Source organism: Mobula birostris, chromosome 4 (genome assembly GCF_030028105.1).
Source record: "Mobula birostris isolate sMobBir1 chromosome 4, sMobBir1.hap1, whole genome shotgun sequence".
Lineage (NCBI taxonomy): Eukaryota > Metazoa > Chordata > Chondrichthyes > Myliobatiformes > Myliobatidae > Mobula > Mobula birostris.
Window position 1 is genome coordinate 208,443,923 of NC_092373.1, and position 22,611 is coordinate 208,466,533.

The following is a 22,611-nucleotide window of genomic DNA, read 5'->3' on the forward strand; positions in this document are numbered from 1 at the left end:
AGTATTCGTGCTCTCACAACCAGACTGTGCAACAGTTTCTTCCCCCAAGCCATCAGATTCCTCAATACGTAGAGCCTGGACTGACCAACCTACTGCCTTCTACTGTGCATATTGTCTTGTTTATTATTTATTGTAATGCCTGCACTGTTTTGTGCACTTTATGCAGTCCTGGGTAGGTCTGTAGTCTACTGTAGTTTTATGTTGTTTTACGTAGTTCAGTGTAGTTTTTGTGTTGTTCATGTAGCACCATGGTCCTGAAAAACATCTCATTTTTACTGTGTACTGTACCAGCAGTTATGGTCGAAATGATAATAAAAATTTACTTGACTTGACTGTTACCCGCATCTGTCTCCCGAGGCCCCGGTGTGACTACTTGCCTGTGGCTCCTCTCTATCACCTCCTCACTGTCCCTGACCAGACGACGGTCATCGAACTGCATCTCCAGTTCCCTAACATGGTCCCCAAAGAGCTGCAGCTCGACACACCTGGTGCAGATGTGGCCGCCTGGGAGGCTGGGAGTCTGACACCCAGTACAGAACACCGGCCTCACAGACCTATTTCTTGTTTCTATTTTTCACAGGTAACTTGCCTAGCCTCAACCCGATGTCGCCAAAGTCCTCCTACTGTGACCTCTACTCGGACACCCGCTCTATAATACTGCCTTCTTTTAAACTCTTCCCGCTGGTCTAACTCACTAATGTCCATGCACTTGCACAGTCGTGCTTTGATCAAACTGCTGAAGAAAAAACTATCTCCTCTTAAACACTTTGCACCGGTCTAACTTGCCGATGTCCACGTGCTTACACAGCCAGGCCTCGATCAAAACGCTGAAGAAAAAACTGTCTCCTTTTAAACTCTTCCCACTGGTCTGACCCGCTGACGTCCACATGCTTGCGCAGTTGTGCCTTGATCTGGTCCAGGTGACTTATGTATTCTTAGGCCGTTCAGCTTTTTGAGCACCTTCTCTCTTGTAACAGAAACTGCACTCACTTCTCTTCCCTCACACCCTTCAACATCTGGCACACTGCTAGTGACTTCCACAGTGAAGACTGCGGCAAAATGTTACTCCGGTCTCATTTTCTAGCGGGCCTATATCCACTCTCATCTCTTTTTTTATTTCTTATATATTTGAAAAGTATCACCTTGATATTGCTTGCTCGCTTGCTTTTATATTTCATCCTTTCCCTCCTAATGATTCTATCATTTGCTTTCTGTAGGTTTTTATGAGCTTCACAATTCTTTATCTTCCCGCTAATTTTTGCTTTGTTGTATGACCTCTTTTTTGCTTTTACATTAGTATTGACTTCTCTTGTCAGGCACAGTTGTATTATTTTGCCATTTGAGTATTTCTTTGATCTTGGAATATGTGTATCCTGCACCTTCACCATTTTTCCCAGAAACTCACACCATTGCTGCTCTGCTGTCAATCCTGCCAGCAGCTCCTTCCAATTTACTTTGGCTAATTCCTCTGTCATACCACTGTAATTTCCTTTACTCTCATGAAATACTGCTACATCAGACTTTACTTTCTCCCTTTCATATTTCAGTTGAACTCAATGATACTGTGATCACTGGTTCTGAAGGGTTCCTTTACCTGAAGCTCCCTAGTTGCCTCCAGTTCATTACATAACACCCAATCCAGTGGAGCTGATCCCCTAGGAGGCTCAATGACAAACTGGCTCTAAAAAGCCACCTCTTAGGCATTCAACAAATTCACTCTCGAGATCCATTATCAACCTGATTTTCCCAATTGACCTACATGTTGAAATCTCCTATGAGTATCATAACATTGCCCTTTTGACTCACCTTTTCTATTTCCCGTTGTAATCTGTAGTCCATATCCCAGCTATTGTTGGGAGGCCTGTATATAACTTCCATCAGGGTCTTTTTACCCTTGCAGTTTCTTAACTCAACCCACAAGGATTCAACATCTTCCTATCCTATGTCACATATTTGAAGAAGGAAGTCTGAGAATCGGAGCGGGAGTGCGATGGGAGCCATTTTGATTTTTTCTTCTTATCATCGGAGTTAAGAGAGGCAGGACTGCACAGGCGTGTGACGTTGGGCAGTGAAGCGCGGAAGATTTAAAAGGAAAACAGATTTATACAGCGGGCAGCGGAGTGAGCTGGGAGCAGAGTGAAGGCTTAAGGGCTTTGGCTCAACGGGCTTAGGCGGGAATGGGCAAGGCAAAGTAGGTTTGGTTTACAATTTTTCCCACTATTTGAGGAAAGGGGGAAGTATGAGTGTGAGGGCAGCTTGTTGTTCTCAGTGCCGGATGTGGGAGGTCCTGGAGTCTCCTAGCCTCCCGGACGTCCACATCTGCGCCAGGTGCGCCGAGCTGCAGCTCCTAAGGGACCATGTTAGGGAACTGGAGCTGCAGCTCGACGACCTTCGTCTGCTCAGGGAGAGCGAGGAGTTGGATAGAGAGAAGTTACAGGCAGATGGTCACACTGGGGCCACGGCAGGCAGACAAGTGGGTCACGGTTAGGAGGGGGAAGGGGAAGTGTCAGGTACTAGAGAGTACCCCGGTGGCTGTGCCCCTTGACAATAAGTACTCCTGTTTGAGTACTGTTGGGGGGGACAGCTTACCTGGGGGAAGCAACAGTGGCTGTGTCTCTGGCACAGAGTCCGGCCCTGTAGCTCAGAAGGGTAGGGAAAGGAAGAGGAGGGCAGTTGTAATAGGGGACTCGATAGTAAGGGGGTCAGATAGGCGATTCTGTAGACGCAGTCCAGAGACCCGGATGGTAGTTTGCCTCCCTGGTGTTAGGGTCTGGGATGTTACTGATTGCATCCAAGATATCATGAAGTGGGAGGGTGAGGAGCCAGAGGTCGTGGTAAATATAGGTACCAATGACATAGGTGGGAACAGGGGAGAGGTCCTGAAAGGAGAATATAGGGAGTTAGGAAGGGAGTTGAGAAGAAGGACTGCAAAGGTAGTAATCTCGGGATTACTGCCTGTGTTACGTGACAGTGAGAGTAGGAATGCAATGAGGTGGAGGATAAATGTGTGGCTGAGGGATTGGAGCAGGGGGCAGGGATTCAAGTTTTTGGATCATTGGGACCTCTTTTGGCACAGGTGTGACCTGTACAAAAAGGACAGGTTGCACTTGAATCCTAGGGAGACCAATATCCTGCGGGGAGATTTGCGAAGGCTACTGAGGAGACTGTAAACTAGAATGATTGGGAGGTGGGAATCAAATTGAAGAGACTAGGAGAGAGGAGGTTAGTTCACAAATAGAGAAAGCTAGTAGAGTGTGTGAGAGAGAATAAGCAGGGGACAGAGAAGGGGAGCACTCAGACCGAAGATGTAGGGGAAAAGGAAGAAAAGGATAACAAATTTGTTTGCTCCATTAAGGATAAAAAGAGAGTAAGATGTGGAGAGTTTCTTAAATGCATCTATTTTAATGCCAGGAGCATTGTAAGAAAGGTGGATGAGCTGAGAGCATGGATTGATACCTGGAAATATGATGATGTAGCTATTAGTGAAACATGGTTGCAGGAGGGGTGTGATTGGCAACTAAATATTCCTAGATTTCGTTGCTTCAGGTGTGATAGAATCGGATGGGCAAGACGGGGAGGTGTTGCATTGCTTGTCAGAGAAAATATTACAGCAGTGCTTTGGCAGGATAGATTAGAGGACTTGTCTTGGGAGGTTATTTGGGTGGAATTGAGGAATGGGAAAGGTGTAGTAACGCTTATAGAGGTGTATTATAGACCACCTAATGGGGAGCGAGAATTGGAGGAGCAAATTTGTAAGGAGATAGCGGATATTTGTAGTAAGCACACATAGACTGGGAAACCCATTCTGTAAAAGGGCTGGATGGTTTGGAGTTTGTAGGATGTGTGCAAGGTAGTTTTTTGCAGCAATACATAGAGGTACCAACGAGAGAAGGGGCAGTGTTGGATCTCCTGTTAGGGAATGAGATAGGTCAGGTGATGGAGGTTTGTGTTGGGGAGCACTTCAGGTCCAGTGATCACAATGCCATTAGTTTCAATATAATTATGGAGAAGAATAGGACTGGAATCAGGGTTGAGATTTTTGATTGGAGAAAGACTAACTTTGAGGAGATGTGAAAGGATTTAGAAGGAGTAGATTGGGATAATTTGTTTTATGGGAAGGATGTAATAGAGAAATGGAGGTTATTTAAAGATGAAATTTTGAGGGTACAGAATCTTCATGTTCCTGTTAGGTTGAAAGGAAAGGTTAAAATTTTGAGGAAGCCATGGTTTTCAAGGGATATTGGAAACTTAGTTTGGAAAAAGAGAGGTATCTACATTAAATATAGGCAGCATGGAGTAAATGAGGTGCTCGAGGAATATAAAGAATGTAAAAAGAATCTTAAGAAAGAAATTAGAAAAGCTAAAACAAGATATGAGGTTGCTTTGGCAAGTAAGGTGAAAATAAATCCAAAGGGTTTCGACGGTTATATTAATAGCAAAAGGATAGTGAGGGATAAAATTGGTTCCACAGAGAATCAGAGTGGACAGCGATGTGCGGAGCCAAAAGAGATGGGGGAGATTTTGAACAATTTCTTTTCTTCGGTATTCACTAAGGAGAAGGATATTGAATTGTGGTAAGGTAAGGGAAACAAGTAGGGTAGTTATGATGATTAAACTATGATTATTATCTGAATGGTGGCTGATTAGGAAAAGGGGAGGTGCAACGAGATCTGGGTGTCATTGTACACCAGTCATTGAAAGTGGGCATGCAGGTACAGCAGGTGGTGAAAAAGGCAAATGGTATACTAGCATTCATAGCAAGAGGATTCGAGTACAGGAGCAGGGAGGTTCTACTGCAGTTGTACAAGGCCTTGGTGAGACCACACCTGGAGTATTGTGTGCAGTTTTGGTCCCCTAATCTGAGGAAAGACATTCTTGCCGTAGAGGGAGTACAAAGAAGATTCACCAGATTGATCCCTGGGATGGCAGGTCTTTCATATGAAGAAATACTGGATCGACTAGGCTTATACTCGCTGGAATTTAGAAGATTGAGGGGGGATCTTATTGAAACGTATAAAATTCTAAAGGGATTGGACAGGCTAGATGCAGGAAGATTGTTCCCAATGTTGGGGAAGTCCAGAACGAGGGGTCACAGTTTAAGTACAAAGGGGAAGCCTTTTAGGACTGAGATGAGGAAAAACTTCTTCACACAGAGAGTGGAGAATCTGTGGAATTCTCTGCCACAGGAAACAGTTGAGGCCAGATCATTGGCTATATTTAAGAGGAGTCAGATATGGCCCCTGTGGCTAAAGGGATCGGGAGTATGGAGAGAAGGCAGGTACAGGGTTTTGAGTTGGATGATCAGCCATGATCATACTGAATGGCGGTGCAGGCTCAAAGGGCCGAATGGCCTACTCCTGCACCTATTTACTATGTTTCTAAAGAAGAGGAAGTACTGGCGCTTTTAAGGAATATAAAAGTTGATAAGTCTCCGGGTACGAACAGCATATTCCCTAGGACCTTGAGGGAATTTAGTGTAGAAATAGCAGGGGCTCTGACAGAAGTATTTCAAATGTCATTAGAAACAGGGATGGTGCCAGAGGATTGGGATATTGCTCATGTTGTTCCATTGTTTAAAAAGGGGTCTAAGAGTAAACCTAGCAATTATCGGCCTGTGAGTTTGACGTCAGTGGTGGGTAAATTGATGGAAAGTATTCTTAGAGATGGTATATATAATTATCTGGATAGACAGGGTCTGATTAGGAACAGTCAACATGGATTTGTGTGTGGAAAGTCATGTTTGACAAATCTTATTGAATTTTTTGAAGAGGTTACTAGGAAAGTTGACGAGGGTAAAGTGGTGAATGTTGTCTATATGGACTTCAGTGAGGCCTTTGACAAGGTTCCACATGGAAGGTTAGTTCGGAAGGTTCAATCATTAGGTATTAATATTGAAGTAGTAAAATGGATTCAGCAGTGGCTGGATGGGAGACGCCAGAGAGTAGCAGTGGATAACTGTGTGTCAGATTGGAGGCCGGTGACTAGTGGTGTGCCTCAGGGATCTGTAATGGGTCCAATGTTGTTTATCATATATATTAATGATCTGGATGATGGGGTGGTAAATTGGATTAGTAAGTATGCAGATGATACTAAGATAGGTGGCGTTGTGGATAATGTAGTAGGTTTTCAAAGCTTGCAGACAGATTTACACCACTTAGAAGAGTGGGCTGAAAGATGGCAGGGATGGAGTTTAATGCTGATAAATGTGAGGTGCCACATTTTGGTAGGACTAATCAAAACAGGACATACATGGTAAATGGTAGGGCATTGAAGAATGCAGTAGAACAGAGGGATCTAGGAATAATGGTGCCTAGTTCCCTGAAAGGAGAATCTCATGTGGATAGGATGGTGAAGAAAGCTTTTGGTATGCTGGGCTTTATAAATCAGAGCATTAGTTATAGGAGTTGGGATGTACTGTTAAAATTGTATAAGGCATTGGTAAGGCCAAATTTGGAGTATTGTGTACAGTTCTGGTCACCCAATTATAGGAAAGATGTCAACAAAATAGAGAGAGTACAGAGAAGGTTTACTAGAATGTTACCTGGATTTCAGCACCTAAGTTACAGAAAAAGGTTGAACAAGTTTTCATAGATTCATTCACAGAATTCATGGAATAGTACAGCATGGTACAGGCCCTTCGGCCCACAATGTTGTGCCAACCTTCAAACCCTGCCTCCCATATAAGCCCCCACCTTAAGTTCCTCCATATACCTGTCTAGTAGTCTCTTAAACTTCACTAGTGTATCTGCCTCCAGCACTGACTCAGGCAGTGCATTCCACGCACCAACCACTCTCTGAGTAAAAAACCTTCCTCTAATATCCCCCTTGAACTTCCCACCCCTTACCTTAAAGCCATGTCCTCTTGTATTGAGCAGTGGTGCCCTGGGGAAGAGGCGCTGGCTATCCACTCTATCTATTCCTCTTATTATCTTGTACACCTCTATCATGTCTCCTCTCATCCTCCTTCTCTCCAAAGAGTAAAGCCCTAGCTCCCTTAATCTCTGATCATAATGCATACTCTCTAAACCAGGCAGCATCCCGGTAAATCTCCTCTGTACCCTTTCCAATGCTTCCACATCCTTCCTATAGTGAGGCGACCAGAACTGGACACAGTACTCCAAGTGTGGCCTAACCAGAGTTTTATAGAGCTGCATCATTACATCGCGACTCTTAAACTCTATCCCTCGACTTATGAAAGCTAACACCCCATAAGCTTTCTTAACTACCCTATCCACCTGTGAGGCAACTTTCAGGGATCTGTGGACATGTACCCCCAGATCCCTCTGCTCCTCCACACTATCAAGTATCCTGCCATTTACTTTGTACTCTGCCTTGGAGTTTGTCCTTCCAAAGTGTACCACCTCACACTTCTCCGGGTTGAACTCCATCTGCCAGTTCTCAGCCCACTTCTGCAACCTATCAATGTCTCTCTGCAATCTTTGACAATCCTCTACGCTATCTACAACAGCACCAACCTTTGTGTCATCCGCAAACTTGCCAACCCACCCTTCTACCCCCACATCCAGGTCGTTAATAACAATCATGAAAAGTAGAGGTCCCAGAAGAGATCCCTGCGGGACACCACTAGACACAATCCTCCAATCTGAATGTACTTCCTCCAATCTGAGTGTACTCCCTCCACCACGACCCTCTGTCTTCTGCAGGCAAGCCAATTCTGAATCCACCTGGCCAAACTTCCCTGGATCCCATGCCTCCTGACTTTCTGAATAAACCTACCATGTGGAACCTTGTCAAATGCCTTACTAAAATCCATATAGATCACATCCACTGCACTACCCTCATCTATATGCCTGGTCACCTCCTCAAAGAACTCTGTCAGGCTTGTTAGACACGATCTGCCCTTCACAAAGCCATGCTGACTGTCCCTGATCAGACCATGATTCTCTAAATACCCAGAGATCCTATCTCTAAGAATCTTTTCCAACAACTTTCCCACCACAGACGTAAGGCTCACTGGTCTATATTTACCCGGACTATCCCTACTACCTTTTTTGAACAAGGGGACAACATTCGCCTCCCTCCAATCCTCTGGTACCATTCCCGGGGACAACGAGGACATAAAGATCCTAGCCAGAGGCTCAGCAATCTCTTCCCTCGCCTCGTGGAGCAGCCTGGGGAATATTCCGTCAGGCCCCGGGGACTTATCCGTTCTATTGTATTTTAACAACTCCAACACCTCCTCTCCCTTAATATCAACATGCTCCAGAACATCAACCTCACTCATATTGTCCTCACCACCATCAAGCTCCCTCTCATTGGTGAATACCGAAGAGAAGTATTCATTGAGGACCTTGCTCACTTCCACAGCCTCCAGGCACATCTTCCCACCTTTATCTCTAATTGGTCCTACCTTCACTCCTGTCATCCTTTTGTTCTTCACATAATTGAAGAATGCCTTGGGGTTTTCCTTTACCCTACTTGCAAAGGCCTTCTCATGCCCCCTTGCTGTTCTTCTCAGCCCCTTCTTAAGCTCCTTTCTTGCTTCCCTATATTCCTCAATAGACCCATCTGATCCTTGCTTCCTGAACCTCATGTATGCTGCCTTCTTCCACCTGACTAGATTTTTCACCTCACTTGTCACCCATGGTTCCTTCACCCTACCATTCTTTATCTTCCTCACCGGGACAAATTTATCCCTACCATCCTGCAAGAGATCTCTAAACATCAACCACATGTCCATAGTACATTTCCCTGCAAAAACATCATCCCAATTCACACCCGCAAGTTCTAGCCTTATAGCCTCATAATTTGCCCTTCCCCACTTAAAAATTTTCCTGTCCTCTCCGATTCTATCCTTTTCCATGATAATGTTAAAGGCCAGGGAGCGGTGGTCACTGTCCCCCAGCTGCTCACCCACTGAGAGATCTGTGACCTGACCCGGTTCATTACCTAGTACTAGATCTAGTATGGCATTCCCCCTAGTCAGCCTGTGTGACAGGAATCCATCCTGGACACACATAACAAACTCTGCCCCATCTAAACCCTTGGAACTAATCAGGTGCCAATCAATATTAGGGAAGTTAAAGTCACCCATGATGACAACCCTGTTATTTTTGCACCTTACCAAAATCTGCCTCCCAATCTGCTCCTCTGTATCTCTGCTGCTACCAGGGGGCCTATAGAATACCCCCAATAGAGTAACTGCTCCCTTCCTGTTCCTGACTTCCACCCATACTGACTCAAAAGAGGATCCTGCTACATTACCCACCCTTTCTGTAGCTGTAATAGTATCCCTGACCAGTAATGCCACCCCTCCTCCCCTTTTTCCGCCCTCTCTATCCCTTTTAAAGCACTGAAATCCAGGAATATTGAGAATCCATTCCTGCCCTGGTGCCAGCCAAGTCTCTGTAATGGCCACTACATCATAATTCCATGTATGTATCCAAGCTCTCAGTTCATCACCTTTGTTCCTGATGCTTCTTGCATTGAGGTACATACATTTCAGCCCTTCTACCTTACTGTCTTTATACCGTTTATTCTGCTTCTCTTTCCTCAAAGCCTCTCTGTATGTTAGATCTGGCTTTACTCCATGCACTTCTTTCACTGCTCTATTGCTCTGGGTCCCATCCCCCTTGCAAATTAGTTTAAACCCTCCCGAGCCATGCTAGCAAACCTATCTGCAAGGATATTGCTCCCCCTCGAGTTCAGGTGCAAACCATCCAATCTGTACAGGTCCCACCTTCCCCAGAAGAAATCTCAATGATCCAAAAATCTAAAACTCTGCTCCCTGCACCAACTCCTCAGCCACGCATTTAACTGCCATCTTCTCCAATTCTTACCATCTCTGTCACGTAGCACTGGCAGCAATCCTGAGAACGCCACCCTTGAGGTCCTGTTCTTCAGCCTTCTGCCTAGGTCCCGAAACTCACACTTCAGGACCTCATCCCTCTTCCTGCCTACGTCATTGGTCCCAACATGTATCACGACTTCTGGTTGCTTTCCCTCTGATACCAGGATGTTGTGCACCCGGTCAGAGACATCCCGGACCCTGGCACCCAGGAGGCAACAAACCATGCGGGTGTCCTTCTCACGTCCACAAAATCTCCTGTCTGCTGCCCTGACTATAGAGTCTCCAACTGGGTCTTTATTCTTTGGAGCGTAGAAGGTTGAGGGGGGGACGTGATAGAGGTATTTAAAATTATGAGGAGTATAGATAGAGTTGACGTGTATAGGCTTTTTCCTTTGAGAATGGGGGAGATTCAAACAAGAGGATGTGAGTTGAGAGTTAGGGGGCAAAAGTTTAAGGGTAACATGAGAGGGAACTTCTTTACTCAGAGACTGGTAGCTGTGTGGAACGAGCTTCCAGCAGAAGTGGTAGAGGCAGGTTCGATATTGTCATTTAAAGTTAAATTGGATAGCTATATGGGCCAGAAAGGAATGGAGGCTGAGTGCAGGTCGGTGGGACTAGGTGAGAGTAAGCATTCAGCACAGACTAGAAGGGCCGAGATGGCCTGTTTCCATGCTGTAATTGTTATATGGTTATATATATTATCATACATTTCCCAACACAGTATTCTATCTGCCACTTTTTTGCCCATACTTCCAATTTGTCGAAGTCCTGCTGCAATTACATTGCTTCCTCAGCACTACCTTCCCTCCACCTCTCTTCGTATCAGTCACTCCTCTATCCATGCCAGCATCTTTCCTGGAACACCATAGAACTTTATCTTGTTCAGCAGCCTCTGTTGCCTCTCTTGGCCACCATGTTTGTTACTTCCTCGAAGAATTCCAACTGGCAAGCGTTCCCTTCACAGAAAGCATGCTGACTTTGACTTCTGTCATTAGTCTCCAAGAACCTCGAAACCTCATCCTTAGTGAATAGAATCCAAGAGTTTCGGCTAAGCTAACTGGCCTATAAGACTATAGGACCATAAGACATAGGCCATGAGGCCCATTAAGTCTGCTCCACCATTCAATCATGACTGATCTTTTCTTTTAATCTCTTCTTCAATCCCAGTTCCCAGCCTTCTCCCCTTAACCTTTGATGCCATGTCCAATCAAGAACATATCGATCTCTGCCTTAAATACACTCATGACCTGGAAAAAGAAAGTGGCAAATGAAATACAATGTTTAAAGATGCATGGTCATGCACTTTGATAGTAGAAATAAATGTGCAGATTATTTTCTAAATGGGGAGGAAATCCTAAAATCTGCGATGCAGAGGGACTTGGGAGTCTTTGGGCAGAACACCTTGAGGGTTAACTTGCAGATTGAGTCGGGGGTGAGAAAGACAAATGCAATGTTAGCATTCATTTCAAGAGATCTGGAATACAACAGCAGGGATGTGATGCTGAGGCTTTATAAGGCACTGGTGAGGACTCACTGGAGCTGGTCCAGAGGAGGTGCAGAAGAATGATTCCAGAAATGAAAGGGTTATCATAAGAGGAACGTTTGATGGCTCTGGGTCAGTACTTGCTGGAATTCAGAAGGATGAGGGGGGGGGGATCTCACTGAAACCTTTCAAATGTTGAAAGGCCAAGACAGAGTAGATTTGGAAAGGATGCTTCCCATGGTGGGAGAGTCTAGGACAAGAGGGCACAGCCTCAGGTTAGAGGGGCGCCCTTTCAAAACAGAGATGTGGAGAAATTTCTTTAGCCAGAGGGTGGTGAATTTGAGGAATTTGTTGCCACATGCAGCTGTGGAGGCCAGATTGTTGGGTGTATTTAATGCAGAGATTGATAGGTTCTTGATTGGACATGGCATCAAAGGTTACGGGGAGAAGGCAGAGAAATGGGGTTGAGCAGGAGAAAAAAAAGATCAGCCATGACCGAATGGCAGAGTAGACTTGAAAGGCAAGATGGCCTAATGGTCAAATTTCCTATCACTAGTATAGTCCTCTTCTCTCCCTTCCATTCTGAGTCATATTTAGTACTCCCAGTAGTCCTACACCCCCATACCCATTTATATCCTATACCCCACACCCACATATATCCTATATCCAACACCCAGTATGTCCTATATCCCATACCCGCGTATGTCCTATACCCATACTCATGTACCCTCATACCCATGTTTAAATCCTATACCCCCAACCCATGTACGTCCAATACCCCCCCGTATCATGTACAAGTCCTGTACACATGTAGAAGTCTAATACCCCTGTATCCTTATAGATATTTTTTACCCCCATACCCCTGTGGAAGTCCTGTACTCACATACCCCCGTGGAAGACCTGTACCCCCGTACCCAGTAGAAATCCAGCACCCCATATTCAGTGGAATGCCCATACCCCTGTGGAAGTGCTGCACCCCTGTTAAAGTCCTGTACTTCTGTACCCCTCTCGAAGTCCTGTACCCGCGTACCCTGTGCATGTCCTGTGCCCCCATACCCCGTGAAGTCCAGAACCCCTGTACCGCTGTGGAAGTCGTGTACACCTGTGAGAGTGCTGTACCCTTTCTCCCTGTGAAGTCCTGTGCCCCCATACCCCAGTAAAACTCCTGTACTCTCATCCCCCTGTGTAGTCCTGTGCCCCCATACTCCTGTGAAAGTCCTGTATCCCCAAGCCCCTATGAAGTTCTGTGTCCCCATACCCCTGTGGAAGTAAGGTACCACCTTACTCCTGTAAAGCCCAGTACCCCTATACCCCGTGGAAATGCTGTAGCCCAACACACCTGTGGAAATGCTGTAGACCAACACCCCAGTGGAAACGCTGTAGCCCAGTACCCCTGTGGAAATGCTGTAGCCCAGTACCCCAGTGGAAACGCTGTAGCCCAGTACCCCTGTGGAAACGCTGTAGCCCAGTACCACTGTGGAAACGCTGTAGCCCAGTACCACTGTGGAAATGCTGTAGCCCAGTACCACTGTGGAAACGCTGTAGCCCAGTACCACTGTGGAAACGCTGTAGCCCAGTACCACTGTGGAAACGCTGTAGCCCAGTACCACTGTGGAAATGCTGTAGCCCAGTACCACTGTGGAAATGCTGTAGCCCAGTACCACTGTGGAAACGCTGTAGCCCAGTACCACTGTGGAAACGCTGTAGCCCAGTACCACTGTGGAAACGCTGTAGCCCAACACCACTGTGGAAATGCTGTAGCCCAATACCCCTGTGGAAATGCTGTAGTCCAACACCACTGTGGAAATGCTGTAGCCCAGTACCACTGTGGAAATGCTGTAGCCCAGTACCACTGTGGAAATGCTGTAGCCCAGTACCACTGTGGAAATGCTGTAGCCTAGTACCACTGTGCAAATGCTGTAGCCCAACACCACTGTGGAAATGCTGTAGCCCAACACCCCTGTGGAAATGCTGTAACCCAGTACCACTGTGGAAATGCTGTAGCCCAGTACCACTGTGGAAATGCTGTAGCCCAACACCACTGTGGAAATGCTGTAGCCCAGTAGCCCTGTGGAAATGCTGTAGCCCAACACCACAGTTGAAATGCTGTAGCCCAACACCACTGTGGAAACGCTGTAGCCCAGTAGCCCTGTGGAAATGCTGTAGCCCAACACCACAGTTGAAATGCTGTAGCCCAGTACCACTGTGGAAATGCTGTAGCCCAGTACCACTGTGGAAATGCTGTAGCCCAGTACCACTGTGGAAATGCTGTAGCCCAGTACCACTGTGGAAACGCTGTAGCCCAGTACCACTGTGGAAATGCTGTAGCCCAGTACCACTGTGGAAATGCTGTAGCCTAGTACCACTGTGCAAATGCTGTAGCCCAACACCACAGTTGAAATGCTGTAGCCCAACACCACTGTGGAAATGCTGTAGCCCAGTACCCCTGTGGAAATGCTGTAGCCCAGTACCCCTGTGGAAATGCTGTAGCCCAACACCACAGTTGAAATGCTGTAGCCCAACACCCCTGTGGAAATGCTGTAACCTAGTACCACTGTGGAAGCCCTGAATCACCATGGAAACCTGTACCCCCATTCCCCTACAAAGTCCTGTGCCCCCATACACCTGCGAAGTACAGTACTCCTGTACCCCTGTGGAAGTCCTGTATTCTTGCGTAAGTGCTGTATCCCCATACCCTTGCCGTCCAGTACAACTGTACCCTTGTGGAAGTCCTGTACTCCCATACCTTTCTTGAAGTCCTGTACTCCCATACCCTTCTCGAAGTCCTGTACTCCCATACCCTTCTCGAAGTCCTGTACTCCCATACCCTTCATTGTCCTGTACTCCCATACCCTTCTCGAAGTCCTGTACTCCCATTCCCTTCTCCAAGTCCTGTACTCCCGTACCGTTCTAGAAGTCCTGTACTCCCGTACCCTTCAAAGTCCTGTACTCCCGTACCCTTCAAAGTCCTGTACTCCCGTACCCTTCATTGTCCTGTACTCCCATACCCTTCTCGAAGTCCTGTACTCCTGTATCCCTCTCGAAGTCCTGTACTCCCATACCCTTCTAGAAGTACTGTACTCCTGTACCCTTCAAAGTCCTGTACTCCTGTACCCTTCTAGAAGTCCTGTACTCCCGTACCCTTCTAGAGCCCTGTTCCCCCTGCTGAAGTCCAGTACTTATAAGACCATAAGATACAGGAGCAGAAGTAGGATATTCAGCCCATCGAGCTTGCTCTGCCATTCAATCCTGGGCTGATCCATTTCTTCCAGTCATTCCCCACTCCCCTGCCTTCTCCCTGCCATACCCTTTGCTGTCCTGGCTAATCAAGAACCTATCGATCTCTGCTTTAAAGTGAGAGTAGGAGTTTGGCATGGACTAGAAGGTCCGAGATGGCCTGTTTCCATGCTGTAATTGTAATATGGTTATATGGTTATAAAATACACACAATGACTTGGCCTCCACAGCTGCTCATGGGAAAAAGTTCCACAGATTTACCACCCTCTGATGAAAGTAATTTCTCCACAGCTCAGTTCTAAATGTACGTTCTTCCATCCTGAAATCGTGCTCTCTTATCCTGGACTCCCAGACGATGAGAAATAACCTTGCCATAAAGAAACATAGAAACGTACAAACATAGAAAACCTACAGCACAATATAGGCACTTCAGTCCACAAAGCTGTACCGAACATATCCTTACCTTAGAAATTACCCAGGGTTACCCACAGCCCTCTATTTTTCTAAGCTCCATATACCTATCCAGGAGTCTCTTAAAAAACCCTATCGTATCCGCCTCCACCACCGTCGCTGGCATTCCACGCACTCACCACTCTCCGCATAAAAAACTTACCCCTGACACCTCCTCTGTATCTACTTCCAAGCATCTTAAAACTGTACCCTCTCACGCTAGCTATTTCAGCTCTGGGAAAAAGCCTCTGACTATCCACACGATCAATGCCTCTCATCATCTTATACACCTCATCTGGTCACCTCTCATCCTCCGTCGCTCCAAGGAGAAAAGGCTAATTTCACGCAACCTATTCCCATAAGGCATGCTCCCCAATCCAGGCAAACATCCTTGTAAATCTCCTTTGCACCTTTTCTATGGTTTCCACATCCTTCCTGTAGTGAGGCAATCAGAACTGTGCACAGTACTCCAAGTGGGGTCTGACCAGGGTCCTATAGAGCTACAACATTACCTCTCAGCTCTTAAACTCAATCCCACGATTGATGACGGCCAATGCACCGTATGCCTTCTTAATCACAGAGTTAACCTGCGTAGCAGCCTTGAGTGTCCAATGGACTCGGACCCCAAGATCCCTCTGATCCTCCACACTGCCAAAAGTCTTACCATTAATACTATTCTGCCATCATATGTGACCTACCAAAATGAATCACCTCACATTTTTCTGGGTTGAACATCTGCCACTTCTCAGCCCAGTTTTATATCCTATTGATGTCCCACTGTAACCTCTGACAGCCCTGCACACTATCCACAACACCCCAACATTTGTGTCATCAAATTTACTAACCCATCCCTCCTCTTCCTCAGCCAAGTCATTTATAAAAATCACTAAGAGTAGGGGTCCCAGAACAGATCCCTGAGCCACACCACTGGTCACCGACCTGTCTACAACCACTCTTTGCCTTCTGCGGGCAAGCTAATTTTGGATCCGCAAAGCAATGTCCCCTTGGACCTCAATAAGCCTTGCATGGGGTACCTTATCAAATGCCTTGCTAAAATCCATATATACGACATCTACTGCTCTATTTTCATTAATGTTTTTAGTCACATCCTCAAAAAATTCTATCAGGCTCATAAGGCACAACCTACCTTTGACAAAGCTGTACTGACTATTTCTAATCATATTATGCCTCTCCAAATGTTCATAAATCCTGCCTCTCAAGATCTTCTCCATCAACTTACCAACCACTGAAGTAAGACTCACTGGTCTATAATTTCCTGGGCTATCTCTACTCCTTTTCTTCAGTAAAGGAACAACATCCATAATCCTCCAATCCTCCGGAACCTCTCCCATCCCCATTGATGATGCAAAGATCATCGCTAGAGGCTCAGCAATCTCCTCTCTCACCTCCCACGGTAGCCTGGAGAACATCTTGTCTGGTCCTTATCCAACCTGATGCTTTCCAAAAGCTCCAGAATATCCTCTTCTTTAATGTCTACGTGCTCAAGTTTTTCCTGTCCACTGAAAATCATCCCTACAATCGCCAAGATCCTTTTCCGTAGTGAATACCGAAGCAAAGTATTCATTAAGTACCTCTGCTATTGACTCTGGTTCCATACATACTTTTTCCTCTGTCACACTCTGTCCTATTCTCTAACCTAATATCTAATCTGTTCAGGCCTTTTAACATTTGGAATGTTTCTATGAAATCCCCCCTCATTCTCCTGAACTGCAGTGAATACAGCCCAAGAGCTGCCAGACACTCCTCATACGGTAACCCTCTCATTCCTGGAATCCTTCTTCTGAATCTCCTCTGAACCCTTTCCAATGTTAGTATATCCTTTCTAAAATAAGGAGCCTAAAACTGCACACAATACTCCAAGTGTGGTCTCATGAGTGTCTTATACAGCCTCAACATTACATTTCTACTCTTATATTCAATACCTCTAGAAATAAATGCCAACATTGATTTGCCTTCTTGACTCAACCTGGAGGTTAACCTTTAGGGTATCCTGCACAAGGACTCCTAAGTCCCTTTGAATCTCTGCATTTTGAATTCTCTCCCCATCTAAATAATAGTCTGCCCATTTATTTCTTCCACTAAAGTGCATGACCATACACTTTTCAACATTGTATTTCATTTGCCACTTCTTTGCCCATTTGCCTATCTAAGTCTCTCTGCAGGCTCTCTGCTTCCTCAACACTACCCACTCCTCCACCTATCCTTGTATCATCCACAAACTTAGCCACAAATCCATTAATCCCGTAGTCCAATTCATTGACATACATCATAAAAAGCAGTGGTCCCAACACCGACCCCTGTGGAACTCCACTGGTAAACGGCAGCCAGACAGAATAGGATCCCTTTACTCTCACTCTCTGTTTTCTGCTGATCAGCCAATGCTCCACTCATGTTAGCAACTCCCCTATAATTCCGTGGGATCTTATTTTGCTAAGCATCCTCATGTGCGGCACCTTGTCAAAGGCCTTCTGAAAATCCAGGTACCAGACCTACTGCAAACAACAGGAATTCTGCAGATGCTGGAAATTCAGGCAACACACATCAAAGTTGTTCAGCATGTGTGCAGGAAGCAGCGCCAATGCAGTCGTCGATGTAGCGAAGGAAAAGTGGGGGACAGATACCAGAATAGGCACGGAACATAGATTGTTCTACAAAGCCAACAAAAAGACAGGCATAGGTAGGACCCATACGGGTGCCCATAGCTACACCTTTAGTTTGGAGGAAGTGGGAGGAGCCAAAGGAGAAATTATTAAGAGTAAGGACTAATTCCGCTAGACGGAGCAGAGTGGTGGTAGAGGAGAACTGATTAGGTCTGGAATCCAAAAAGAAGCAGAGAGCTTTGAGACCTTCCTGATGGGGGATGGAAGTATATAGGGACTGGACATCCACGGTGAAAATAAAGCGGTGGGGGCCAGGGAACTTAAAATCAACTCTGCTCTCAAACGCATCTCCCCCATTTCACGTACATCTGCTCTCACTCCATCCTCCCGCCACCCCACTAGGAATAGGGTTCCCCTGGTCCTCACCTACCACCCCACCAGCCTATGGGTCCAACATATTATTCTCTGTAACTTCCGCCATCTCCAACAGGATCCCACCACGAAGCACATCTTTTGACTGCATTGGCGCTGCTTCCTGCACACATGCTGAGCTCGTTGACTTTATTAACTTTGCTTCCAACTTTCACCCTGCCCTCAAGTTTACCTGGTCCATTTCTGACACCTCCCTCCCCTTTCTAGATCTTTCTGTCTCTGTCTCTGGAGACAGCTTATCCACTGATGTCTACTATAAGCCTACTGACTCTCACAGTTATCTGGACTATTCCTCTTCTCACCCTGTCACTTGCAAAAATGCCATCCCCTTCTCGCAATTCCTCCGTCTCCGCCGCATCTGCTCTCAGGATGAGGCTTTTCATTCTAGGACGAGGGAGATGTCCTCCTTTTTTAAAGAAAGGGGCTTCCCTTTGTCCACTATCAACTCTGCTCTTAAACGCATCTCCCCCATTTCACGTACATCTGCTCTCACTCCATTCTCCAGTCACCCCACTAGGAATAGGGTTCCCCTGGTCCTCACCTACCACCCCACCAGCCTCTGGATCCAACATATTATTCTCCGTAACTTCCGCCACCTCCAACGGGATCTCACCACTAAGCACATCTTTCCCTCCCCCCCCCGCTTTCCGCAGGGATCGCTCCCTACGCGACTCTCTTGTCCATTCGTCCCCCCCATCCCTCCCCACTGATCTCCCTCCTGGCACTTATCCTTGTAAGCGGAACAAGTGCTACACATGCCCTTACACTTCCTCCTTTACCACCATTCAGGGCCCCAGACAGTCCTTCCAGGTGAGGCGACACTTCACCTGTGAGTCGGCTGGGGTGATATACTGCGTCCGGTGCTCCCGATGTGGCCTTCTATATATTGGCGAGACCCGATGCAGACTCGGCGACCGCTTTGCTGAACACCTACGCTCTGTTCGCCAGAGAAAGCAGGATCTCCCAGTGACCACACATTTTAATTCCACATCCCATTCCCATTCTGACATGTCTATCCACGGCCTCCTCTACTGTAAAGATGAAGCCACAATCAGGCTGGAGGAACAACACCTTATATTCCGTCTGGGTAGCCTCCAACCTGATGGCATGAACATCGACTTCTCTAACTTCTGCTAATGCCCCACCTCCCCCTCGTACCCCATCCGTTATTTATTTTTATACACACATTCTTTCTCTCACTCTCCTTTTTCTCCCTCTGTCCCTCTCACTATACCCCTTGCCCATCCTCTGGGGTTCCCCTCCCGCTTGTCTTTCTCCCTGGGCCTCCTGTCCCATGATCCTCTCATATCCCTTTTGCCAATCACCTGTCCAGCTCTTGGCTCCATCCCTCCCCCTCCTGTCTTCTCCTGTCATTTCGGATCTCCCCCTCCCCCTCCGACTTTCAAATCTCTTACTAGCTCTTCCTTCAGTTAGTCCTGACGAAGGGTCTCGGCCTGAAACGTCAACTGTACTTCTTCCTAGAGATGCTGCCTGGCCTGCTGCGTTCACCAGCAACTTTGATCCGTGTTACCAGACCCACTACATCTCCTTTGTCTACCCTGCTTGTAATTTCCTCACAAAATTGCAGTAGGTTTGTCAGGCAGAATTTTCCTTTCAGGAAACCATGCTGGCTTTGGCCTATCTTGTCATGGGCCTCCCGGTACTCCGTAATCTCATCCGTAATAATAGATTCCAACAACTTCCCAACCACTGACATCAGGCTAACAGGTCTATAGTTTCCTTTCTGCTGCCTCGCACCCTTCTTAAATAGTGGAGTAACATTTGCAATTTTCCAGTCATCCGATACAATGCCAGAATCTATCAATTCTTGAAAGATCATCGTTAATACCTCCGCAACCTCTCCAGCTACTTCCTTCAGAACCCGAGGGTGCGTTCCATCAGGTCCAGGAGATTTATCCACCCTCAGAGCATTAAACTTCCTGACTTCCCTGACACTCTTGAATATCCGATATACTGCAGATGTCTTCCACTGTGAAGACTGATGCAAAATACACATTCAGTTCCTCTGCCATCTCTGTGTCTCCCATTACGATATCTCCAGTGTCATTTTCTATTGGTCCTATATCTACCCTCAACTCCTTTTTACCCTTTATGTACTTAAAATAGCTTTTAGTATCTTCTTCTGATATTACTCCTGTGCAAGTGCTGTACCCCCATATATCTATGGAAACCCTGTACCGTTGAACCCCTATGGAAACCCTGTACCCATACCTCCGTGGCGGTCCTGTACCCTGCACCTCTGCTGAAGTCCTGTACCTTTGTACCCCTGTGTAAGTGCTGTACCCATGTACCCCTATAGACATCCCGTACCTCAGTACGCCCGTGTAAGTGCTGTACCCCCCAACCCCTGTGAGGTTCAGTACCCTTTTGAACCCCTATGGAAGTCCTGTACCCCACACGCCTGCAGAAGTCTGTACCCTTAAATACCTGTGCAAGTGCTGTACTCCATAACACCGTGGTCCAGTACCCCGTACCTCTGTGAAAGTCCTGTACTCCTTTGGAAGTGCTGTACCCCAACCCTTGTGAAGTCCAGTACCCCCTATATCCCGATGGGAGTGCTGTACTCAGGTACTCTGCAAAAATCCAGTACCCCCATACCCCTGTGACTGTACCCTATACCCCTGTGGAAGTCCCATACCCCCCTACCCTGTGACTGTACCCCCATACTCCTGTGACTGTACCCCATACCTCCATACCCGTGACTGTTTCCCATACCCCTGTGGAAGTCCCATACCCCCATACCCCTGTGACTGTACCCCATACCCCTGTGGAAGTCCCATACCCCCATACCCGTGTGTAGGTCCTGTACCCCCATACATAGAACATAGAACATACAATAGTACAGCACAGTACAGGCCCTTCGGCCTACAATGTTGTGCCGACCCTCAAACCCTGCCTCCCATATAACCCCCCAACTTAAATTCCTCCATATACCTGTCTAGTAGTCTCTTAGACTTCACTAGTGTATCTGCCTCCACCACTGACTCAGGCAGTGCATTCCACGCACCAACCACTCTCCGAGTTAAAAACCTTCTTCTAATATCCCACTTGAACTTGCCACCCCTTACCTTAAAGCCATGTCCTCTTGTATTGAGCAGTGGTGACCTGGGGAAGAGGCGCTGGCTATCCACTCTATCTATCTCTCTTATTATCTTGTACCCCTCTATCATGTCTCATCTCATCCTCCTTCTCTCCAAAGAGTAAAGCCCTAGCTCCCTTAATCTCTGATCATAATGCATACTCTCTAAACCAGGCAGCATCCTGGTAAATCTCCTCTGTACCCTTTCCAATGCTTCCACATCCTTCCTATAGTGAGGCGACCAGAACTGGACACAGTACTCCAAGTGTGGCCTAACCAGAGTTTTATAGAGCTGCATCATTACATCGCGACTCTTAAACTCTATCCCTCGACTTATGAAAGCTAACACCTCATAAGCTTTCTTAACTACCCTATCCACCTGTGAGGCAACTTTCAGGGATCTGTGGACATGTACCCCCAGATCCCTCTGCTCCTCCACACTATCAAGTATCCTGCCATTTACTTTGTACTCTGCCTTGGAGTTTGTCCTTCCAAAGTGTACCACCTCACACTTCTCCGGGTTGAACTCCATCTGCCACTTCTCAGCCCACTTTTGCATCCTATCAATGTCTCTCTGCAATCTTTGACAATCCTCTACACTATCTACAACACCACAAACCTTTGTGTCACCTGTAAACTTGACAACCCAGCCTTCTACCCCCAGTTCCAGGTCGTTAGTAAAAATCACGAAAAGTAGAGGTTCCAGAACAGATCCTTGTGGGACACCACTAGTCACAATCCTCCAATCTGAATGTACTCCCTCCACCACGACCCTCTGCCTTCTGCAGGCAAGCCAATTCTGAATCCACCTGGCCAAACTTCCCTGGATCCCATGCCTTCTAACTTTCTGAATAAGCCTACCGTGTGGAACCTTGTCAAATGCCTTACTAAAATCCATATAGATCACATCCACTGCACTACCCTCATCTATATGCCTGGTCACCTCCTCAAAGAACTCAATCAGGCTTGTTAGACACGATCTGCCCTTCACAAAGCCATGCTGACTGTCCCTGATCAGACCATGATTCTCTAAATGCCCACAGATCCTATCTCTAAGTGGAATTTCCATACCCCCATACCCCTCTGTAGGTCCTGTACCCCCATACCCTTGTGGAAGTCTGTACCCCCACACTCCTGTGGAAGTGCTGTAGCCCTGGACTTCTGTGGAAGTTCATTACCCTCATAACCCTGTGCAAGTGTTGTACTCCCATACCCCTATGAAGTCCAGTGCCCCCCATACCCCTGTGGAAGTCCTCTGCCCCCCATATCCCTGTGGAAGTCCTGTGCCTCCATACCCCTATGAAGTCCTGTGCCCCCCATACCCCTGTGTACTCCTGTACCCCTCTGGAAGTCTTGTTTCTCTGTGCAAGTGCTGTACCCTTGTACGCCTGTGAAGTTGAGTACCCTCATGCCTTTGTGGAAGTGCTATACTGAGGATATGGGGGTACACAACTTCTACAGGGGTAGTGGAGTCCCA

General features: G+C 46.8%; 1 protein-coding gene across 2 annotated transcripts in view; it reads right to left on the reverse strand.

The window, feature by feature from the left end:
• The window catches only part of rtkna (rhotekin a), a 152,277-nt gene that overhangs the window by 19,079 nt on the left and 110,587 nt on the right, over positions 1–22,611 (reverse strand). The gene's annotated exons all lie outside the window — the stretch shown is intronic.